Below are 22,774 nucleotides of genomic sequence, written 5' to 3' on the forward strand. Positions count from 1 at the left end.
GGAATTAGAAACTCTGGGTTTAATAAGCCTTCCAGGTGGTGCTGGTGCACACTCCAGTTTGAGAACTTCTGTCCTCGAGGGGCGGAGGGGTGGGACCCAGAGCGCAGGTGGGTGAACACACCTTGCATGGTGGTGGGGGGCACTTCTGCAGTGTCCAAGTACAAATAGGTTCATGGTGGATGGTTGTGAACTTGATGGAGTTTGTTCCTGATTGCATAATTTTTCTTTTAGAAATTGGGAGCGGCTTTGTCTACTGAAAGACCCTGGGCTGAGTCGGATAGATTTGAGTCCATTTGAATGCAATACACATTTAGATTTTGGAAACGTTGCTTTCTAGTTGAACTAAATATGATGAATTTGAAGCTGAAATATACCTTTGTTCTTTCTCTCATTCCGTTCTTTTCTTCTTCTGCCCCTTTCTCCCCAGGAGCAAGCAGTTTTACGTACTGGTCTCTGATTGCTTCCAACCCAAACTGTCCCATCATCCCATGTGTGTGTGTTTGGGGCTTTTGGTTTGTGATTTCAGTGGGGCTTTTATGTCATTGTCTTAGTCACTGGGTACTTTGGGGAGGTTGCTGAAATCACATTGTTCAAAACCAGAACAAAGAAGAAAATTAGAGCAAGGATCCACCATACCCATATGAGAGATTTACCGATGATAGATTTTATTAACACTCCCACACAGAAGGTTGGAAAGCAATAAGAATGGCAGCACATATATTTTAAGAAGAAAAATTAAACAATTTAAAAATCTGCTATAGGCATCTGGTCCTGGGTCCCAGCAGCCCGTGTTTGCTGGACTTTTGGTCTCTTCAGATGTGTTTCTTAGCTGGTCCTGAAAAGGTGGTTGTCATTTCATTGTATGATTTCAGTATCGTGAAGGGTTCTGATCCAGGAGCAGCTTTGTGGCATGTCTGGTTCTTATAGAAAAATAATGCATCTGGTATAATTAGCCATGGATTTTCTTTTCCTGTTTTCTTTCCTTTCGATGAAAATGCGTTTATATTCATTCTAAATATAGGCACACAATCCCCCAAGGGTGAAAGAGTCTGAAGAGTTACAACTGGGGACAGTGTCCTGTGGGCTGTGGCAACATGATAAGGAACGGAGGAGGGACAGGCCGTGCCTGTTAGTCCCTCAGTATCGCCGTTCTCCACTGGTAGCAGGGCAACGAGGCTGAGCTCGGACATCATCTGCCATCCAGCAGAGCCCCAGCGCTTTAAGGATCCTTCTAAAAAATGCTTGACCACTTCTCTCACAGCAGTAGGGAGATCCTACTTCTAAATCCTGTAACACTCCTCAAAGCAAGTCTGCTGAGTCGATCCTCGTCTGAGCTTCTGCTCATCCTTTGGAATAAATACATTTTCTTAATATTGTGACAGCAGTTTATATGGACCATACACATTTTTCTGCAGTACCTGGATTTTTTGTTACGGGGGATATGAATGAAATATGAATTCAGTGGGCTTAGGAGGGAATTAATTTTAAAAAGTTGTTATATTGAGGTTTCTGTGATACCGTAGTTAGCTTCTAACATGACAGTGAAAGTATTATTTATGTCAGCCTTCAGACTGCCACTTTGTTTCATATTTGATCAGAAACTGAGACAATAAATGCCACTTTCATTTAAATCTAAATGTGATCTTATCATAACTGTAATTAAAACTCCCACTGCCTTTAAAGATGGTAATTCAGTATTACCCGCCTGCCCCCAAGCAAATGTTAAGGGAGAGTATGCCTGGATTCTGAAGGACAGTCGCAGCTCTGCAAACCTCCCATAAAGAAGACACCTCAGTGCTCAGGGGCCCAGCGACGATGGATGTGTCCAAAGCCAGACCCAAGGGAGAACTGCCTGCCTGGAAGACGTGTGCGTGGAAGCAATAGATGTGGGAGGAACAAATAAAGAGAGGAAAATAATACTGAATTCTTTCTTGATGCAACAAGTTCTGTGTGATCATTTTCCGTGTTAAAGGACCCATTCTTACTTTCAATCGAATCCTAAACAATTTTATTAGAGCCAGTATGTGCACATGCTTTTAATATTAATGCTAAAAGATCTTTCTCAGAAATGTCTGGCTTTTCCGTTTCTTTCTTTGCTTTTGTTACGGCAGGATAGATTGGGCTTTTTCTTTCAGATCTGAAAATCTTTTTTTTTTTTTTTTGGTCAGTACCTTGAGCATTTGTGTTTATAAATGTTTGGCTTCTGACAGCTGTTGGGGGTTGAACTGTATAAGAAAACCCTTAAATTGGAGCTGCCTTGCAAGTGTTTATTCCCTTAAAACATTTCTAATGTAAATGTATATATATAGAAAAAGGCTTTTGAAAGGTTCTTCTTGTTGAGGTTTAATCTGTCCTGACAGATGACTGAATTCTTGTGATGATTATGTCCTGGTTGTTTGTCGAGCTTTGTGCTCCCAGAGGGCTCCTAGGTAGGTAGTTAACCAAAGGACATCTAGTGGCAACACCAGGCCATGGGTGGCCTGGCTGCCCAGAACAGGCAGAGGGACCCTGGCCTGGCCCAGTCGGCATGCCCTGGACTGTGTGTGCCATTGGTACTACCTGCCATAGAAACTTAACATTTATTTGGCTACGTATTCATTCTTTACTCAAAGGTTTATCGAGAACCTGCTATAAACCAGGTAGTGTAGGTGTCAGAGATGGAGGTATGAGCCAGACAGATAAGATTTTTGCCCTCTTAGAGATTAATTTTTAGAGTAATCACAATGGCATGGTTCAGATTAGGGCTTGTCAGACTTTTCTCTAAAGGACCAGACGGTAAATATTTTAGGCTTTCTGGGTCTTTCTGGTCGTTGTTATAACTATTCTACTCTACCCTTGCGCACAAAAGCAGCCATAGACAATATGTAATCGAATGGGCAAGGATGAGTGTTAATAAAACTTTATTTACAAAGCAGGTGGCTGATGTACCACGGGCTGTAGTTTGCCAGGTAATGCCGGCAGTCCTGTAGGGCAGCGTGCATGTCACACAGTCTGGACTGAGATTTTGTTTTCCAGACTGTAAGGCTTCTGTCCAGTCAGCAACTGGCAGCCAGAGAGAAGAAGTGCATTTCTCAGCGTTTGCTGCTTGTTGCAAAATTACTGGCTGCTGCATTTGTCATGTTCTTGGAATTGTTTTCTCTGCCTTGGGTTTAGTGGGTTTTCCCAGAATCCTCAGTGAGGAAATATCACCCTTTAAAACATGTCATGTCTGTATGATAACCAGAAAGGAATCGGACAAACCCAGGTCTAAATCCTGAACTTGGAATGAAGCATTTCATTCCTGCTCCCCTTCTAGCTTGGTAGAGCGGAACAACATAGCCACAGATACTCCTCCCGTGGAAAGACTTGCATTTACTCTGTGCATCACATTTTAGCGAATGCTGGACACTGTGGGTGATACGAGATTTGGGCCTTGCCCAAGTTCACAATCAGAGGAGTTAAATAGATGAAGTAAACTCCTGCCTTCTCCCCCAGCTGTGTCTGCCTACCTGTCACGGGTCTGCAGGGACGGTGAGAATGACCGAGACCCAGGCCCTGTCCTAGAGGAGTTCACAGAAAAGCAAATAGAAAACAATGCACAGTCAAAAGCAATCAAACGCTACAGCTGCTTGGAACGCTGAGTTCTCCTTCCTCTGTGGAATTCACAGGGCTCTCCAGCGGGCCGTGTGTATTCATCAGTTATATTAGCATTCCCATTTACAGATGAGGAAACTGAGGCACAGAGCGCCCACACCCCACAGCTGATGAGCACGACAGGGCTCGCCTATGAACCCAGGCAGCCCAAGGAATTCTAACCTCCAGGCTCTGGGAGATCATTCTGCCCTTTATAAGTATGTATGCTGATAGATAACATCCGGGAGATAGCATTTTGGGGCCAAAAAAAAAAAAAGAAAACAATTTTGTAACAGCATTTTCGTTTTCAAACAAAGACGTGACTGCCCTCTGGATAGTGAGCATTGCTGAATGCAGCCCACAGATGTGTTGTTTGGCCAACACACATTTTTCAGATATCAGAATTTGAACACTATTAGTTTCCTAGGGTTGCTGTCACAATGTACCACAGACTGCGTGGCTTAACATAACAAATGTATTGCCTCAGAGTTCTGGAGAACAGAAGTCTGACATCAGGTTGTCAGCAGGGTTCGCTCCTTCTGAGGGGCCTGAGGGAGTCTTCCATCCTCTCTCTTGCTACTTACTGTCGTGGCTGGCAGTCCAGGGCGTACCTTGGCTTGTAGCTGTCTTACTCTAATCTCTGCGTCCACCTTCGCATGGAGTTCTCTTTGTGTCTCTTCTCACACATCGCTCTTATGGGCTCCCCAGTCCTGGTGCATGAGGGGCTCACCCTACTCCAGGATGACCTCATCTTAACTCATCACATCTGCGATGAGCCAATTTCCAAGTCAGGGCGCATTCTGAGGTCGGGTACTGGGAGGTTGGAATGTCAACATGTCTTTTTGGAGGGGGACATCATTCAACATCTAACAGACACCTTTAGACAACACAGAACTTCCCTGTCACCCGTCCCCCAATCCCGTTATTTTAACCTAGAACAGACTCAGAAATCTCTGTTTGTTACTGGCCTCCTTGGACCCACAGGAGTTGAATGTTCCTGTTTGGTGGTGTGGCGGTGCCTGACTTTTCTGTAAAGGACCAGATGGTAAATATTTTAGGCTTTCTAGCCTTTCTGGTCTCTGTTATAACTAGTCTACTCTGCCCTTAGAGCACAAACACAACCAGGGACAATATGTGATTGAATGGTCAGGGCTGAGTATTATCAATAAAATGTTGTTCATAAAACAGGTGGCTGATGTACCAGGGGCTATAGTTGGTCCAGCTAATGCCAGCAGCCGGGTGGGGCAGCAGAGAGGGAGGGATTAAATGACAAATCTCCAGTCATCTAGAGTTCCTTCAGTATGAAGCTGAGCTGATTGTTTCCACTAAAGACAATGTCTACCCACCCACGGAGCAGAAAGCCACATTCCAAAGAGGCTGCTCTGGTTTATTACAACAGTCACATACTTTAAAAAATACAAACTCTGTGTGAGAGGATGGCAACTTCAGACTAAGCTGCACTGCCCTGAATTTTGAGTCCCTTTTCCAAGTGTTTCCCAGGAAAGGAGTTCTTTATGAATGTGGGCGAAAGGGCTTTACCGCCCTGCGCACTATCCTTTGGTTTAGCAAAGGTTGGGGGTAACAAGAGGCAGTGGCAGAGGAAAGGGGGCAGCATGGGCGGGAATGGGGCTAAGATGAGGCACTGACGGCTCCCAAAAGCTTGCCATGGACCAGCCGTGCTCTGAAATGCTGGACGACATTCACTCCTGCACACAGGATTTACAATAGACAGAAAAAAAGTTTCTGAACTAGTTCCCCCTTTCCTCCCCACCACTTAATGTTTTCTAACAAAGATGATTCCTAGTTACTCAGGGAGTAGAAAGCACCACTCCATAAAATGTCTCTAATTTTGGAAACTCATAGAAAACCTGTAGGATTAAATCAACTCTATAAGCAACTGACTTGATAAATGGTAACCGTTGTACGGATGTGTTATAGAACCATTTAGTCAACTTTTAGTTTATTGCAATTATGTTTAATTTCTACTAACTTTTAAATGCCAGCACACACTAGGCCAACTTTTTTGAGCACCTACCATTACATCGGCTATCATGAGAGACACGAAGATGGATAATTAGTAAAGGAGAGAAAATGCATGCCGACATAAATAATGAAACTGGAAATGAGTAAGGGAACAAATAAAGGTACCGAATTTCTCCGGATGTTTGGACTTACAAGTTCACTTCATTGTTCACTGAACCAGTGCGTTTGAGCTCCGGCCTTGAGCCAATCCCTCTGCTGTCCGATGGGTCTAAATGGTTTGTTGATAAAGAGCGCTGACGCTGGGGCTGAACTGCCTGGGCTTGGACTTGCTCTGCTTCTTACTGGCTGTGGGACATGAGGGAGGTGCTTGACATCTCTGCCTCAGATTTCCTCATCTGTACAATGGGGATAATATTAGTATGTGCCTCAAAGGGTTTTGGTGAGGATTAAATGAACATCTAGAGAGAGAGAGTGTGAGAGCGAGCCCACACTATAAAAGTAGTGTGATCTCTGAGCTTCCCTTCAGAAATGGTCATAACAAGGGAACAAAGAAATAAAGGAATCAATACAAATGATTCTAAGTGGAGGGCAAATGAAAGAAAATGTTATTCAATGGGGAGAAAATTAGAGAGGGAACTACTGTAGATTTGGGGATTAGGGATGGACCCCCTACAAGGTGGTATTTCAGCTGCTGTGAGGGAGTGAGCCTGCAGAAGGGGTGGGGTGGCCATGAGCCCTGGGTGGCAGATGGGGTGGGTCAAGCAGAGACTCCTGGGCCCTTTGAAGAAGTTTGGATTGTATTCCAAAGCAGTGGGAAGCCATTGAGGGGTTTGAAATATGAGCGTGGCCAAATCTAATTCGTGTTTTTAAAAAGACAACTCTGATCCTATGTAGAGAATGAATCCAAGTGGTCAGGGGAATAAGCTGAGTACAAGGCTGTTAGAATAGCACAGGAGATAGATGGCGGCTCTAAGTAGGAGGTTAGAAGGAAGCTGGAAGGAAGTGAATAGATTCAAGATACTTTCTGGAGGCAAAACCATCACGATTGATGGACTGGATGTCACAGGTGAGAAAGAGAAAGAGGAAGGTTCGAGGGCTCAGGTTTCTGGCCTGGGCATCTGGTTGATAAGATGGAAATGAGCGAGGGAAGAATAGGTTTGGGGGCAGAACTTTGTCATGTTAAATTTGAAAAATGTCATCTAAAGGGAGGTTTATGCTCACTGAAAAACAATTCTAGAGTAATTCTGGTGTGGAGCCACTCAACCTGTGTGGGCAGTGAGGTGCTCTCGTGACAGTTGCGATGGCAGTGGTGTCATCATTTATTTATTGAGTGCCTACTGTGTGCCAGGCATTATGACAGGTGGGAATGCACTCCATTGGTCAAGGTAAGGCCAGGCTCTTGTAACAAATGGACACAACCATAAGTCAACGGCTTGAAGGAGATAGACGTTTCTTTCTCACCAGGGGTCCAAAGTGAGTGTTTCGGGTTGGCGGGCGGTTCCTTTATGCTGTTTTCAGGGCCAGATTCCTGCCTCAGTGTTTCTCCATCACCTCTTAGGGGCTTGTGATCTTGGACTCTAAGGAGAAGGGGAACAGAGCCTAGGGGCCCAGCCCACAGTCTCAAGGCCCAGAAGTAGCTCCCCGTGCTTTCCCTTACATCCCATGGGTGAGAACTCAGTCCTGTAGCCAAGCCTGATCCAGGGGTGGGGAGGTGCCTGGATATTTAGTTCCAATGTTGGTGAAGAACCAGCAATCTCCAGCACATCTGTGAGTGGAGGCAGTACTCCACACATTCGCAAGTGAGGAAATTGAACTTTGAGAGGTTAATTAACCGGATTTGCCCACGATCACCAGGTTGTCAGCGAGAGGGCTCAGATTCTAACTCTGTTGTATCTGATTCCAAAATCTGTGCTCTTTTCACCACCATATGGCCAAGGATGAAGTCATTCTTGGCGTAGAACCCTTTGGCGTTGATGGTGGGGCTTCATGGACATTAACTTGCTTATGGCTTCAGAAGCTCTTTTCCAACCACCAGACTTCCCTAGCCAGCTCAAGTGTCTTCATGACCTGTTATCAGAATGAAAATATAGCATCGTCCCAATGAACCAAAATCTGATCTCCTTGACCACTGCTTGGCGGAGATGGGGGGAGGACAATAAAACAATCTGGTGTCTCGTACTGATTAAAACCTTTGAGGACACAGCCCGAGGTCTGACCGGAGGCCCCTGCTTACTTTGTACAATGGAAGTGAGGGGTCAGTGCAACCTTGAGGCATCTGGAGATCCGCAGTTGTGAAGAAGAAGGGGGTTCAGTGACTGCAGGTAACTACGCTGAGAGAGACAGCAGTGTGTTCACTCAGACGTTCCTGCAGCTGGCCTTTGGAGTTTAAATTACTTTTAATCACATACTGGCTATGGCACCGGGACTAAGTTTCTTAATCTTCCTAAGCTTGAGATTTCTCACCTGTAAAGTGGGGTTCATTAAACCTGCTTCACAGCATTGTTTGAGTGGTGGTGATCGTGTAACAATGGGCCTAGCACAACAGAGCGGCAGGTTGTCGTCCCTCCGGAAGAATAACACGGGCTCATCGAACTAGGCAGAGTGTGTGTGTGCCCTGTTACTCGACTGTGTAAACTAAAATTGTACCAGAGTCAGCTTGGGCGCAGCAAGGCGTCCAAATGGAACATTGGCGTTTTTGTGTGTTGTTTTAATAGTCCGTATGATCAATGTCAACAAAATAATGCTTTTTAGAGACACTTGGTTTTCACACACCCTTTGAGAGGTCCATGTTTCCCCGAAAATAAGACTGGGTCTTGTATTAATTTTGGCTCCAAAAGACGCAGTAGGGCTTATGTTCAAGGGATGTCATCCTGAAAAATCATGCTAGGACTTATTTTCCAGTTAGGTCTTATTTTCGGGGAAATGCGGTAGTAAAATCTCCTCTTAATGCTAACAGCATTCTGACGGAGTGGGGACTTAGAGGGGTGACAAAAAGTAAGTCACCTTGCTCTTTCTTCCAATTAATCTGAATTTTAGAAAAACAAACAAAACAAACACAAAGGAATGCCGTTGGTATGTATTCAGGGGTTTCTGTGTGCATCTGATAGACACCGTTTGTCTCTAAGAGAGGAAGCAATCCATACTGCTGGCCTCCCCCCCACTCACTTAGTTTGGATTTCCTCAAAACCCTTTGCCCTTTGAAGGGTTGTGTGTTATTAGGTAAATGAACGCGGTAGGTTTCTGGGTTCACTCTGATATACAACAAGAGGGCAAATTCAGCATGAAAAACAGGGTCAGACAAATACCCTGGCTGAGTGACTCAGCTGAGTCAGACAAGAGAGCGTTTGCTTAGTGTTTTCTCCCTGCACAGTACAGAGGGGCCTTGGCCGAGGCCTGCAAAGCACTGTCCCCTCAGCACTGGCAGACTTGTCATCATAACTGCTATTGCGGGGAAAAAGTGGCTCCATCTTTATATTGTTAATGATGATCATATTAATACTGGCTACCTTTTGTTATGTTCCGTCCACTAGGTAGTCATTAATTATATTTGTGATTCATTCTCATCGTGACTCTATGTTCATTTTAATTCATCCAAGAAATTCACCGATTTCTCAGTTTAAAGAAGACGTCTACCAGCATTGTTTTAATGTTATTTTGCCTCCCCTTCTGACTTAGCAAAGAGAATTCACAGTACTTATCTTTTGGGCAACATAGAGTGATCAGTTTCAATAGTATTCCCAGGGTAAAACCCTATTCACTGAGAAAACAATCAAAATTGTACACTTTTTAGAGGTTGCTTTCCCAGACAGAGTAGTGATCTCTGAAGCCTGGAAGTCTCACCGTGACGATACAGAGTATTGTCAGCATCTCGCGTGATCAGGGATAGGAAGAGGGAACGTGTCCTCGACAGTCTGGAAGCATCTTCCCCCCACACTGGGAACTAAGCCTCCATTCGTGAATAGTGAGAGAAAACGACAGACCTGAGAAGGCCAGAATTTACAACCCAGGAAGGACATGGGCCACACAGAATTATTCGTTGACATATAGGAAATGTGTGTTTTGTGTCCACCATCTATACTTGTGACATAGGTATTGTCATGTCTGTTTCAGGAGAGAAAACCCAGTTTCAAAAAGGTTGAATAACTTGAATAAGGTTACCAGATTAAAAGATATCAGCCAGAATGTAAACCCACACGTGTGCGACTTCAAAGCCCATGCCCTCTGCTTTGCCTCTCAGTGGTTTATATAACACGTATTGGTAACAGAATTTATTGGGCCGTGAATGTCTTTAACTTCCTGCTTTGGATAGTGTCCTTTTTCAGTGTAATACAAATTCTGAATCATTTTTTGGAAATGGAAATTTCTAACCACTCCTTCTTAAAGGAAGGAGCTTGGGCCTGGAAAGATGATTGCCATTTCAACTGTCTGATAGAGGGCCTTTTAGGCAGAAGACACAGGCTGGGCAACGGCACAGAGGAGAGAAAGTTGCAGGTTTAGTCACAGAATGAAGAGTAGTTCAATTTGACCAGACCTGAGTGTATCAGAAGGTGAGGGTTTTATCATGACAAGACTGTGAAAACCTAGACCAAAAGCTGGTAAGCAGAGGGAGGCCATTTTTGAAGAGGGGAATTAAAGTGCTCAGAGCTGTGTTCTAAGATTGTTCTGACAGTAGATTGGAGTCGTGTTGAGATAAACTGAGGGAGAGGTAGGAACGTCATCCATGTAAGCTGTCAGGGAGCCAGCGCAATCTGGGTTTTCATTTATTTGGTTCAGGAGCCATTCACTTTGTCACAGGTATTACTCAGAGCTATAAATAAACACTGCCCTAGAGCAGTCAAGGAGGCGAGGTTCGGGGAAGTAAAGGAACACCTGTAAGCCACAGATATTAATAAATGCTCAAAAATCAACTATTCCCTCGAAGTAGTAAGCCGTGGAAATGTGACAACATTAATTGATGCCACTCTCCTGCCTGTTGTCTTACACCAACCATTCCACTGGAGCTTGATTTCTCTGACGGCTATTTGGGTCAATTAGTCACAAATGGAATTATTCAAGGAATGATGAATTTACTTTGCATTCCCCTCTCTGTGTAGGCCTTTGATCTCTGTTGCTTTAATTAAGAAGAAATCCTTAAGTCATGCCTGCCCCTGCTCTGAGGGCCCCAGGAAGTCTGTCACACAGTAAGCAGCCCAGTCTTGAGCCCTCCAGATGAACCAAGTGTGTGTTACAGATGCTTCCTTTTTTATGGCCTAACACACATTGCATTCTGTGTAGAGACACCAGATGTGGTCACGGACCAACCTCCCTTGCTTCTCAGAATGAAACAAAGCCACAGAACAACAGATACTCAGGGGCAACTCCAGGTTTCCAGAAATGCCCGGGCTATTGACGTTTCCCAGGCAGCTTGTTCCTAATCACTCAACAGGTATTGGTCACCCACAGTGTGCCTGGCATTACCTCAGGAGTTGCTGGAGAAAGTTCCGCATGTGCAAATGGTGTTTGGAATATGGAACTTCTTTCTAGTTTATTTATCTGGTAACTTGTTCATAATTTTAAAGACAAACAAACAAATTTTAAAAAAAGACTTTCAGAAACAGTCGTATTTGAGATGGATATATTCCAACCAGATGGTGAAAGACATTTAAAAAACAACAGACTGTAATAATACAAATAATATAGTAGTAGAATACTGAATAAGAATTATGGTGGGATAGAGACCTTTCGGCCTCTTTCTTCTCTCAAAAAATCAGCCGTCACCCTACAATGATTAGGAGAACGAGGACTAGAAACACAAATTCTCCTTTTGATGGGGCCAGGAGTCACCTGCCACATTGGTCCAACCATGAAGACAGACAGCCACTGGGGGTCTGATGGCGGTGTGACCAGGGCAGAGCTAGGCGAGATCTGTGTGCCAATAGCAGTGGTTGTGGAGAAGCAAGCAAATTTCCCGAGGAACTCTGGGAGGGCTCAGAAAGGAAAGAAGCCAGGAGGATGGGTTGGTGTGGGGACCACATAAGGTCCTCCCCTCTCCTTCCAGAGGCTGGGGTGGTGTTCCCTCGTATTCACCATTAGTTTCTGGAACAAGGCCCCAAACCTCAGGCATAGCAGAGGCTGAGGGTGAGGAGAAAAAAGAGGCTATAGATTTTCGGAAAGTCTGTCTCCCCCAGGGCCCAATCTCTAGCAGCCAGGTTCACACTCTCATTGATTAGAACAGAATTTAAAAAGAAATCCATGCCTAGAAAAAAGATTGGAAGGAAATACTCCCAGCATTTTGATCCCAGTTGGAGATCTCTTGGTGATTTGTTTCTCTTTTTTTCCCTCTGTTTCACATTTGATTTAATGTGTGCATATTATTTTGATGCTAAAAATGGCAAAATAATGCAGAAAAAGAATCATAGTGATGACGAAAGAAGAGGAGAAAAGTGGTTGGTTATGAAGGTTTAGTTAATATGCTCCTGAAAATCATTTTTGTTTAAAATGAATAAACTTACTTCTTTGGAGCACTTTTAGGTTCACAACAAAAGTGCATGGAAAGTACAGAGAGTTCCCATGTATCCCCCGTCCCCACACAAGCACAACCTCTCCCCCACGACTGACATCCTACACCACACTCATACACTTGCTACAATCAGTGAATGTGCATGGGACACACCCGCAGGGGTCACTCTTGGTGGTGTCCATTCTATGGGTTTGGACAGATGTATAATGACACATATCCATCGTGATGGCATCATTCAGAGGAGGTTCACTGCCCTAAAAATCCTCTGCGCTCTGCCTACTCATCCTGCCCTCCCCGCTAACCCTAGCTAATCACTGATGGTTTTGCTGTCTCCATAGTTTTATCATACAGTTGAAATGATAAAGTATGTAGCCTTTTCAAATTGGCCTCTTCACTTTGTAAGTAATAGGCATTTAAGCTTCCTCCGTGTCTTTTCATGGCTTGATAGCTCATTTCTTTTTAGCGCTGATTCCTATTTTATTGTCCGATGAACCACAGCTTATTTGTCCACTCACCTACAGAGTGACATGTTGGTTGTTTCCAGGTTTGGGCAGTTACGAATAAAGCTGCATTTTATGATTCCATTTTCTCTCTTTTCGTAGCATATCAATTATACTTCTTTTTAAACTTTTTTCTGGTGGGTGCCCTAGAGTTTGCAATATACATTTGCAACTAATACTTTTCAAATAACTCTATACCACTTCATGGGTAGTGCAAGTACCTTATAATAACAAAATAATCCTGATTTCTTTGTCTTGTCCCTTTTGTAATCGCTGTCTTTCATTTCACTTATATGTAAGCATACATTATTGAATACATTGTTGCTATTTTTATTTTGAACAAACTTTTGTCTGTTAGATCAAATAAAAATAGAAAAGTGAGTTTTGCTTTTACTTTGACTTGTTCCTTCTCTGATACTCTTCCTTTCTTTATGTTGATCCAAGTTTTTGACCCATATCATTTTCCTTTTCTCTGAAGACCTTCTTTTAGCATTTCTTGCAAGACAGATCTAACGGGCAATAAATTTCCCCAAGTTTTGTCTGAGACAGTCTTTATTTCTCCTTCACTTTTGAAGGACAGTTTCAGAGGGTACAGAATTTCACATTGGTGATATTTTTTCTTACAACATTTTAAATATTTCACTCTGCGCTCCTCCTCCTTACATAATATCAGGAGAATTCTTATCCTTGCTTTTTTATAGATAAGATAGCTTCTACCCCCCACCCTCCGGCTTTGCTTAAGATTTTTATTTATTTTTGAGTTTTTGAAGTTTAAATCTGATATGTCTAGGTGTAGTTTTGGGTTTTTTTGTGGTGTTTTGTTTTCTTTCACATTTATCCTGTTGAATGTTCTCTGTGTGTCCTGGACCTGTTGGTTTAGTGTCTGGCATTAATTTGGGGGAAATTCTCAGTCATGATTGCTTCAAATATTTATTCTGTTTCTTTCATTTCCTTCTGATATTCCAGTTACACATGTGCTGTATCTGTTATAGTTGTCCACAGTTTTTGGATATTCTGTTTTTTTTCCAGTCTTTTTTCTCTTTGCTTTTCCATTTTGGAAATATCAACTATCATATTCTCAAGGTCAGAGATTTTTTCCTCAACTGTGTCCAATCTATTAATGAGTCCATCAAAGTCATTCTTCATTTCTGCTACATTGTTTTTCCATCACTAGCATTTCTGTTTGATTCTTTTTTAGAATTTTCATCTCTCTGCTTACATTATATGTCTGTTCTTCCATGTTGTCTACTTTTCTTACATTAAAGCCCTTACCATATTAATCAGTATTTTTAAGTTCCTGGTCTGGTAATTCCAATGTTGCTGCAACATCTGACTCTCAATCTGATGCTTGTTCAATCTTTTTTGCCTTTTAGTATGCCTTGTACTTTTTTGTTGAAAAGTGGACATGATGTAGTAGGTAAAAGGAACTGCTATAAATAGGCTTTTAATAACACACTGGTAAGGTGTGAGGACTGAGAAGTGTTCAGTATTCCTACGATTAGGCCTCGGTCTTTTGGTGAGCATGTGCCTGCACTGTGGATTTCACCCGCGCTTCCCAGTATTTTCCTCCTCCTAGAGGGGATAAGATGGCTGAAGTGGGCTGGAGTTGGGTATTTTCCTTCCCCCAGGTCACTTAGGCTCTGGTAAAACCCCAGCAGGATAGGTTCTGGTAAAATAGTTTCTCCTGGGACCAGGCCTTGTTAGGAAGAATAAATTCTCTGACATTTTTTTGAAATGGTTCCTTTTGCTCTCCCTTTGCTGAAAGCATGAGAGGATTTTTCTCTAGTATTTATTGTGAGGGTCTGGTAGAGCTCTTAGAGGTAAAGCTCACAGATGGGGAGAGGGGATTGACCCGATCCCCTGGAGTTTTCAACTCTCAGATTTGCCCACCCTGAGTCTCCAGCAAGTCTTAAATTACAGTTCAGGTTTTCCTCCCTGTTCCTGTGAGTTGTGCTTCTCAGTATTTCTCTCTCTAGCTGGAGAGCGGCAGTCTGCCCTGTGATGTCACTTCTCTGATGGTTCTAAGAAGAATTGTTGGTTTTTCAGTTTGTTCAGCTTCTTACTTGTTGTTAGGTCGGAGCGACACCTAAACTCCTTACACGCTGGACTAGAAACTGGACATCTCATCCTGTTTTAAAAACAGGGCTTTGGACATTTTTATTTTTCTGAACATAATGCCAGCAGCAGAAACTGCGTGGCAGTCCGGTGGTTTCTAGTTTTATAAGAATTTATAAAGAGGGACCTCACGTTTTACCTGATAAACTCCCCTTGACTTTGCATCGTTCAAGTAAAATCCCGATTCCAACAATGTCTGAAACTGTAGCTTTTGGGGTTTTGTCACATATTTAAAATAGTGTACCAGAAGTAAGCTCATGAGAGGCATTATCATGTATTAAGGGCTACTGTGATTTTTCCTCTATGGATGTTTCTAGAAACACAGAGATGATTGGTTTTGCAGCTGTTGAGGTCAAGATTCCGTGTCCTTGTTTTCTCTTTACTGTTCAGCACAAACAGTGTGCAGAGGTCTGTTTCTCCTCCCCTCCACCTCATCTGCTTGACATGTTGATAGGAGCTTGGCCAGGCTGCCTGGCAACTGAACTGAAAGCCATATGGCTTGTTCAATCAGAAAGGATATTCAGGAATAAAATAACCATGTGGACAGCCCTACACAAGGTCTTCAATCATAGAGGCATTGAACTTTAGAAAAAGTGTAGTGATCACCTAGCCCTTCCCCTCATTTCACAGTTCTGGAATCAACGTTAGAAAAATTGTGTCTCTGACAACGTCAGGATTCTCTAATCATTTCATGTACAGGAATCTTGCAAGATAAGTGGGAAAGTGAGATGAAGAACCCGAAGCAGCAAAAAGATTAAGCCACTTGCTTAAAGTCCCAAGGGCAGTGGTACAAATAGAGCAAGAGTAAGATTAGTTACCTGCAGCCTTTGGAGCTCACCACGAAGTCAGTTGTTTTTAAACATATGTTTTTCTCTACCACCAACCCTTTCTTTAGTCAAGTGCTGGGAAATCTCATATGCGAAGCAGATGAAAGAATGCTGGCCCATGTGGGAGGCTGTGTGGTGTGATGTAGTATTTAGGAGTGAGACTGAAACCAGGCTTCCGGGGAGGTGGGGGGAGTTGTCTATACAGGGAGGGTAACCACTGGAACTACCTCAAAGGGCTGCTCTGAAGATCAACCAGAACCAGGCCCAGCTGTAGCAAACGTAAGATGCATCCTTTCTTTCGTTTGGTCATTCAAAAATTCTACAAATTTCCTAGAATCCTTTACCATATGCTAGGCCCTGTTTTTAGCATGGAGTTATGTCAGTGAACAGAACAGAAATCCTTGCTTTCACGGAGCTTACATTCTCATAATAAATATTAATTATAGGAAATGGGTTTAGGAGACAAGGGACCTCTCCTAAGGATACCTACTCGCTCTACTGGGCTCCAAGGGTGCCAGAGAGCACAGTGTGAAAACCACTGCAGCACGCCACGCTTCCAGACCACTGTTCAGAGCTGGAGTGGAAAAACTGGGAATTATATGACAGCATTGAAATTTTCCATTACTGACATAAACTCTTCCAGAAATATCAGGTAGGAGAGAAGGATGACTCCGATGGTTGAGGGTCCAGTTTGGAGAGCTAATGAGAGACTTGTCTGCTTTTCCTTCCTTCGCCATCTTGAATGCTTACAACTGTGTGTCTTACTTTGTGTCTTATGCAAGCAGATACTTTGAAGTGAAAGGGTGAGAAGGGAATTTAGATCCTAAATGCTGACAAGATAAAATGCATTGTCCAAAGACTCACTTCTGTTATAAATGAAGTTATAACTCAGATGTCTTCTCATAGCCCGTGGATGTGGGGAACGTGGAAAACTGAAGAAAATTGGTTGAAAATTGTGTTCCTAGATCAGGGTTGACTCAGTTTATATCGGAAGAATGAGCATGCGCAGCTCTGCTGAGAGGGCTACAAAAGAAACTTCTTTGTTATGGTGCCCGAGAGAGAATTAAGAGTAGACAATGAACCCTGTTTTCTGATTATCTTCAATTCTTTTCAGATACCTACAAACATTTAAACCTTATCTAACTCTGCCTTCCCTTAGTAATTTTCAAAGACATCTGATAGAATTTCAACAAACTGAGTTGATTTGGGGGTGAAAGAGGGTTAGATTTCATTTTTTGAATGTTGCCATTTTAAAGGGCTAAATACCACATGGGATCTTTGGCATCATGTGGAGTATGTTCCAAGACAGTCACCAATTTCCAAATATAAAAATGTCATATCACATATCGTTCTCCCTTTCTCTCTCCCTGAAAAAAATGTAAAGTGTAGTTGAAAAAGTTAAGTCATCCCGGTATGTAGTGATTCTGTAAATTCAGGATTAAAGTAATTTATCAAGCTAATTTCTGGCTTTTCTTTAGACTGATTCATTCACTTCTATCACCAGCACTATCAGTTGGTTTTCATGTCAGGTTCATTTTCAGGCAGAAAAAAATAAAAGCTTGCCACTTTACCCAAGTTTCTGCTTTCATTGCCAAGAGCCAAGAATAACAAAGCCTATGAATCACGGTCATTAGTTAATGGACCTTTTCCTGTGCACATGAACCTTGCAGCAGGAAGGATGCAAATATCTTTCTCAATAAAATTACAGATGATTGCACATCAGCTACCTTTGGCATCAAGCATAGTCAAATATACAAGTGTTAAATCCATGTGTACTGTGCGGCTCATTCAGTTTTCTAAGTCAGTACCGATTTCCCTTTGGACTCAGATTTTACCTGCATTCATTTGTTTTAATTTTTTTTCCAAAAGTTATTTCCAGTACACTCAAATGTGTGGATTTTACTCATTTTTTTCCCTGCGCATATTATACTTTATTGTTCCAAGAAAGGAGCCATCAGACAGAGAAGAAAGTGGTACATCTTGGTACAAGATGGACAGGCAGAAGACATTAGATGTTGGTGTTTTGTATAAGAGCATAGTAAATGAGGGGAAATCAAACAGGAAGCCTTTCTTAGATGTAGAGCAGCAAGACATTTTTAGAGGCCATCTAGTTGGTCACCTCTACCCAGCTCTCTTTGACCTTTCATTTTATAAATGGGGAAACTGAGATGAAATGACTTATCTCCCTAAAGTCACACAATGGAGTTAGGACTAGAACCCAGTTTTCTGATTCCTATTTCGGTGTTCTGCCTACTATGTCACACTGGTTTCTGAGACGCTGGCTCATCTTCATCAGAAAACTTTGAGCAGGAGCAGCCTGGAAGCATAGAATATCAGAGGTAGAATGGATGTCTTAGCTCATCTAGCATCACTCCTCTCTCAGTGTCAGGAGCTCTTTGCCACTCCAGGTAGGTTATTACCTGGCTCCTTCTGACACACTGGTTCATGAGAGAGACCAGTTTCTAAAAACTTTCTGTATGGGGATCCCAGATACGCTACCTTGTGATTTCTGTCCATTTGTCCCAGTATTCATCCTTGGTGTATTAGTCACTGTACTATATGATAGGGATACAAAGTGAAATAAAATGTGCTTCCTCCCCGCTGGGACTCACTTTATAGCTTAGTAGGGAAACCGAGAAGCAAGTGAGTGATTATGGTCCAATAGGACAAGTACTATGGAGGGTGTGTACTTTGCTACGGAGGAGAATCTACATTAGACTGCAAGGTGAGGACAGACTTCCTGGGGGAGCTGAATGTTGGCGTAGGAGATAATGAAGCAAAGGGAGAGGGCTTTTCAGACAAAGGAAAGAGCCTATGGAAAGGCACAGAGTCATTCATCAACATGGCACTTGAGAGAACAGTACGATGTATGGCTGAAGTGAGGGAGATTATAGCACGACAGGAGAGGGAGAGGAAAGAAGGCAGGAGCCAGATTGTGAAGGGCCTTACTTGACGAGCAGTCTGCATCATGTGTGGTTGTGTCGTCGCAGTTGTATTTTAGGGACTTCATCCCTTTACAGATGCCTTCAAATTTTGTTTGTCCTGCTTTGGAGCCCGAGGATCAGAAACACCTGGATTCGAGTTCTAACACCACTCTTAGGTCTCTCTGAGTCCTATGTCCTCATCTGTAAAATAAGGATGATAGTAACTTCTTTCAACTTTTGTGGAGATGAAAGAACGTGTGAAAGCACCTCATATAGTTCCTGGCTCACTGTAGCTATTAAAAGATGTTGGCTTCCTTTCTTTTCTCACAAGGATCCTGTTATTTTTACCTAACCCCACAAGTCTACCTTTTGGAGTGAAATTAAGTCCCAAGTAAAGCCTTTCCCCATTACTTCCTAAGGCTTGAGTCATTACTTCACTATGACTTTTCCAGATATCCTGCTCTTTGCTGGCTAACTAAGAGAGTTAGAAGATGAGGACCTCTGGAAGAGAAAGACATAGGCCTTTCCCCAAGGTCGGGGGAGCTTGGGGATTTGATTGACGTATGTGGAGGAGACAGTATCAATATGTTGCATATATTTTATTTGAAGAAGAGTTTTGAGCCACCTCAGATTAGTAGCAATATATCTGGAGCATAGGGTGTGCATTAGCTAAAGCACATGCGAGAAATATGGCAGGCCGAGGAAAGATCCAGAGTGTAAAAGAAAGAGTTGAATTATCTGCAGTGAAATGGTAGCTCACATTTGATCAGAAAAGGTATGTCCAGAGAAAAGTTGGAGAGCGAGGACTGGTCACTCCTGGATCCCTTCCAAGGATATTTACCAAGAGCGGCAGGAGAAATGCAGAAGAGGAAGTGAGTCTGGTGAAGCGATGGGAAAGAGAAAGGAGGAAGATTTAATTGCGGAAACAAATGAAGGAAAGGGTGATGTGTAGGCTTTATTTGTGTGGGTGTGTGTTATGTCTATTGTGTCAGAATAATGGCATCCTTTATTCTTTCCTTCTTTTTTTTTTTTGGAGGGTAGGGCAAGAGGGGAGTGCTAAATAGTGTGGTCTAAATTATGACCATAGTAAAACGATGAAGTCGAGTCACAGTGAGATGAACTTCTGTGAATAATACTCAATGTCATGAAAGAACTTGTTGTAATTGACAGTCTTTCCTTTATCTTTCAGTTTAATTCCTTTTCATTATTTTCGATACCAATTCTTTTGAAAGTAATTGGCTGGTGCTGGAGATCCACATATACTCATATGCTTTGGTCTACTTCCTCTCCCCTGTGTTTTGCTTCATCCACAGCATTAACCTTGAGCGTTAGTTCCTATTTCATTAAGATGAGAAGTAAACTAATATCATGTATGTCAGGATGGCGATTATTTTTCTAGGGAGTTGGTTTTGCTGAAAAGGTGACATCAAATATGTTAAAAAGGCAATAAGGAGCTTTCTTTCCAACTTGGGCCCGGCAGGATGGCGCCCGCAAAAAAGGGTGGCGAGAAAAAGAAGGGCCGTTCTGCCATCAACGAGGTAGTCACCAGAGAATACACCATCAACATTCACAAGCACATCCAGGGAGTGGGTTTCAAGAAGCGTGCCCCACAGGCACTCACAGAGATCCGGAAATTTGCCATGAAGGAGATGGGAAGCCCAGATGTGCGCATTGACACCACACTCAACAAAGCTGTCTGGGCCAAAGGAATAAGGGATGTCCCATACCGCATCCGGGTACGGTTGTCCAGGAAGCGTAATGAGGATGGAGATTCACCAAATAAGCTCTATACATTGGTTACCTACGTACCTGTCACCTGCCACCACTCTCAAAAATCTACAGACAGTTAATGTGGATGAGAACTAACTGCTGATCGTCAAATAAAGTTACAAAACTGCAAAAAAAAAAAAAAGGCAATAAGGAGGGTAGCTGCATTGCCTTAAAATGGGTATGCATTGTTCAAATGGTGACAAAGTGAGACACAAAGCATTGCTCAACGGAATGGAATTATCATTGGACTAAGCTTGAGATGGGTAGGCAGAGAAGGGAAATCAAAAGTTCAGTTCTTACCACCATCCGTGGTCTTCCCAGTCATACCAGAGCAGACTCATGTCCAGAAGAGGGGGAGAAGCAAAGAAGAAAAGGGGGAGTAAGGGAGAGCGGTGCAGAGAGAGAGAGGGATACTTGTGAACCACAGGATTTGTACCGACTTGGAAGGAAGCACGTAGAATGAATACCATCGGAAATAACAGTCTGCCTTGCTTACGGTAGGTGCTCCCACATCACAGCTTCCATTTTGTTCTCTCTCTTGCCTCAACTCAGATCAGCAGAATTGGCAGTTTAGCTGAGGATCTGTCCATTGCTAGCCTTAGGGGCTACCCTGGATTTTACCGATGAATGTCTCAGATGTTTACTGAGCATCTGAGTATGTGCTGGGCCCAGAGAAGGAGGCAGTGATGAAGCAATTAGATTTTTCTTCAAGTCCATTTATCTGTTCAAAAAATATTTATGGAGAGCCTCCTATGTGTCAGACACATTAGTAGATGCAAGTGTAGGAATATCATTATTTATGTAACCTTCTGATGATGAACAGTGGGCTCATTTGCAGTTTTCTGCATTTCCAGTGTTAGGATGGACATTCTTCTCTGCCGTGCCTCCAGTAGCTCACTTGCAAGAGGGTGTCTTAGGGAGGGAGAATGAATGGACCACAGCTACATGCATCCACATATGTGAATCTTAAGAACGTCATGTTGCGCCAAAAACAAAAAACCAAACAAACATGAACAATTTGCAAAATAGTAAGTGCAGTTTGATTCCATGTATGAGAAACTAAAATCATGCACAACTAAACAATATGTTGTTTAGGGCTACATGCATATGGGATAAGAAAAACAAGGGACTAAGAAAAACAGAATTAAGATAGTAATCACCTCTGAAAGAGGAGGAGGGAATGAGAAGGGAGAGAGTACAAAGTATATTGTGCTATTCTACCAGTACTGAAAGGTAAGGGTAATTTCTGTTTATTCAGTGGTTGGTAGGTAAATGGAACCTTGACATACATTATAAATATTATCATATGTAATATATTTATATTATTATATTTCTGTTATAAATTATATTTAATTTTTCACTTAAAATACTATTGAAGGGAGATATGGATCATGATCTCAAGGAATTTATGGGTTGTTGTTTTTTTAAAAAACAGAAGAGACATATAAGCAAGAGATGTGACCCAGTGGGGTTCAGTTGCTTACAGTCTAGATGTTTTTAAAGAGGAAGCGCTATGAACAAAAATATAAAGCCACATGAGTACAGGACATGACTGACGAATGACAAAGAGGCCAGTGGAACTAGAGTTTACAAAGGATGCTGGGTACAGTGGAAGGTGGGATGAAGGCAGATAACGGGAACATCTTTAATGCCATGCTAAAGAATTTTGTCCTTATTCTGCAACCACTGGGTAGATCTCACATTTCTCTTTATCTGGTGGCAATATAAAGAATGAATTAGAAAAAGAAGGGGAAGGGGGCAGGTGAGGGGCAGAGAACCTACCTTGGAAAGTTACAAGCAAGACAGGTAGCACCAGTGGAAATGAAAGGGATGAATGTGAGAGGCGACAGATATATGACCTGATTGAAAATTGAATTTGGAATGATCTACCACTTTGTTTTTCGTTTCCTTTCTTTCTTTCTTTTTTTAAAGGTAATTGGAGTAACAATTGTTAGTAGAGTTACCTAGATTTCAGGTGTACAGTTCTGTAACGCATCATCTATATATCACATTGTGTGTTCACCCCCCAGAGTCAGTTCTCTTTCCATCACCATATATTTGATCCCTTTTCCACTCATCTACCACCCCCTTACCCTCTGGTAACCACTAAACTATTGTCTGTGTCTATGAGTTTTTGAAAACTATGGACCACTTCATGAATTTACATGTCATCTTTGCACAGAGACCATGCTAATCTCCTCTGTATCGTTCCAATTTTAGTATATGTGCTACTGAAGTGAGCACATCTACCACTTTCTTTAGTTTACCTTTTTGCCTTGGTTCTGCATGGACTCCTGTATCTGTCTCACCTTGATACACACCTTTGATTTATAATTGCCACATAATAAGCCAAACTCTGTAAAAGAGTTACCAAATGCATTGTAGCTAGCATCTTTAAAACGTTTGTTTGGGAAGGTTGAGCAGTCTTTGGCCACTACAAATATTTATATCAGAACATATGTTGTAAAGACTAAGGAGAAATATACTTTTTCTAATTACAGAGTTGATCCATCAGCACACTGACCACTTACTGGGGTTTAATTT

At 42.5% G+C, this 22,774-nt stretch overlaps 1 protein-coding gene and 1 pseudogene across 2 annotated transcripts in view; both read left to right on the top strand.

Moving 5' to 3' along the window:
* SMYD3 (SET and MYND domain containing 3) overlaps positions 1 to 22,774 on the top strand; it is a 556,176-nt gene that overhangs the window by 383,389 nt on the left and 150,013 nt on the right. The window lies entirely within an intron of this gene.
* On the top strand, positions 19,942 to 20,326 carry LOC308493246 (large ribosomal subunit protein eL31-like; annotated as a pseudogene). The gene has a single exon. The product of its transcript is annotated as a large ribosomal subunit protein eL31-like (transcript).

Source organism: Rhinolophus hipposideros (genome assembly GCF_964194185.1).
Source record: "Rhinolophus hipposideros genome assembly, chromosome: 26".
Taxonomy (NCBI): Eukaryota; Metazoa; Chordata; class Mammalia; order Chiroptera; family Rhinolophidae; genus Rhinolophus; species Rhinolophus hipposideros.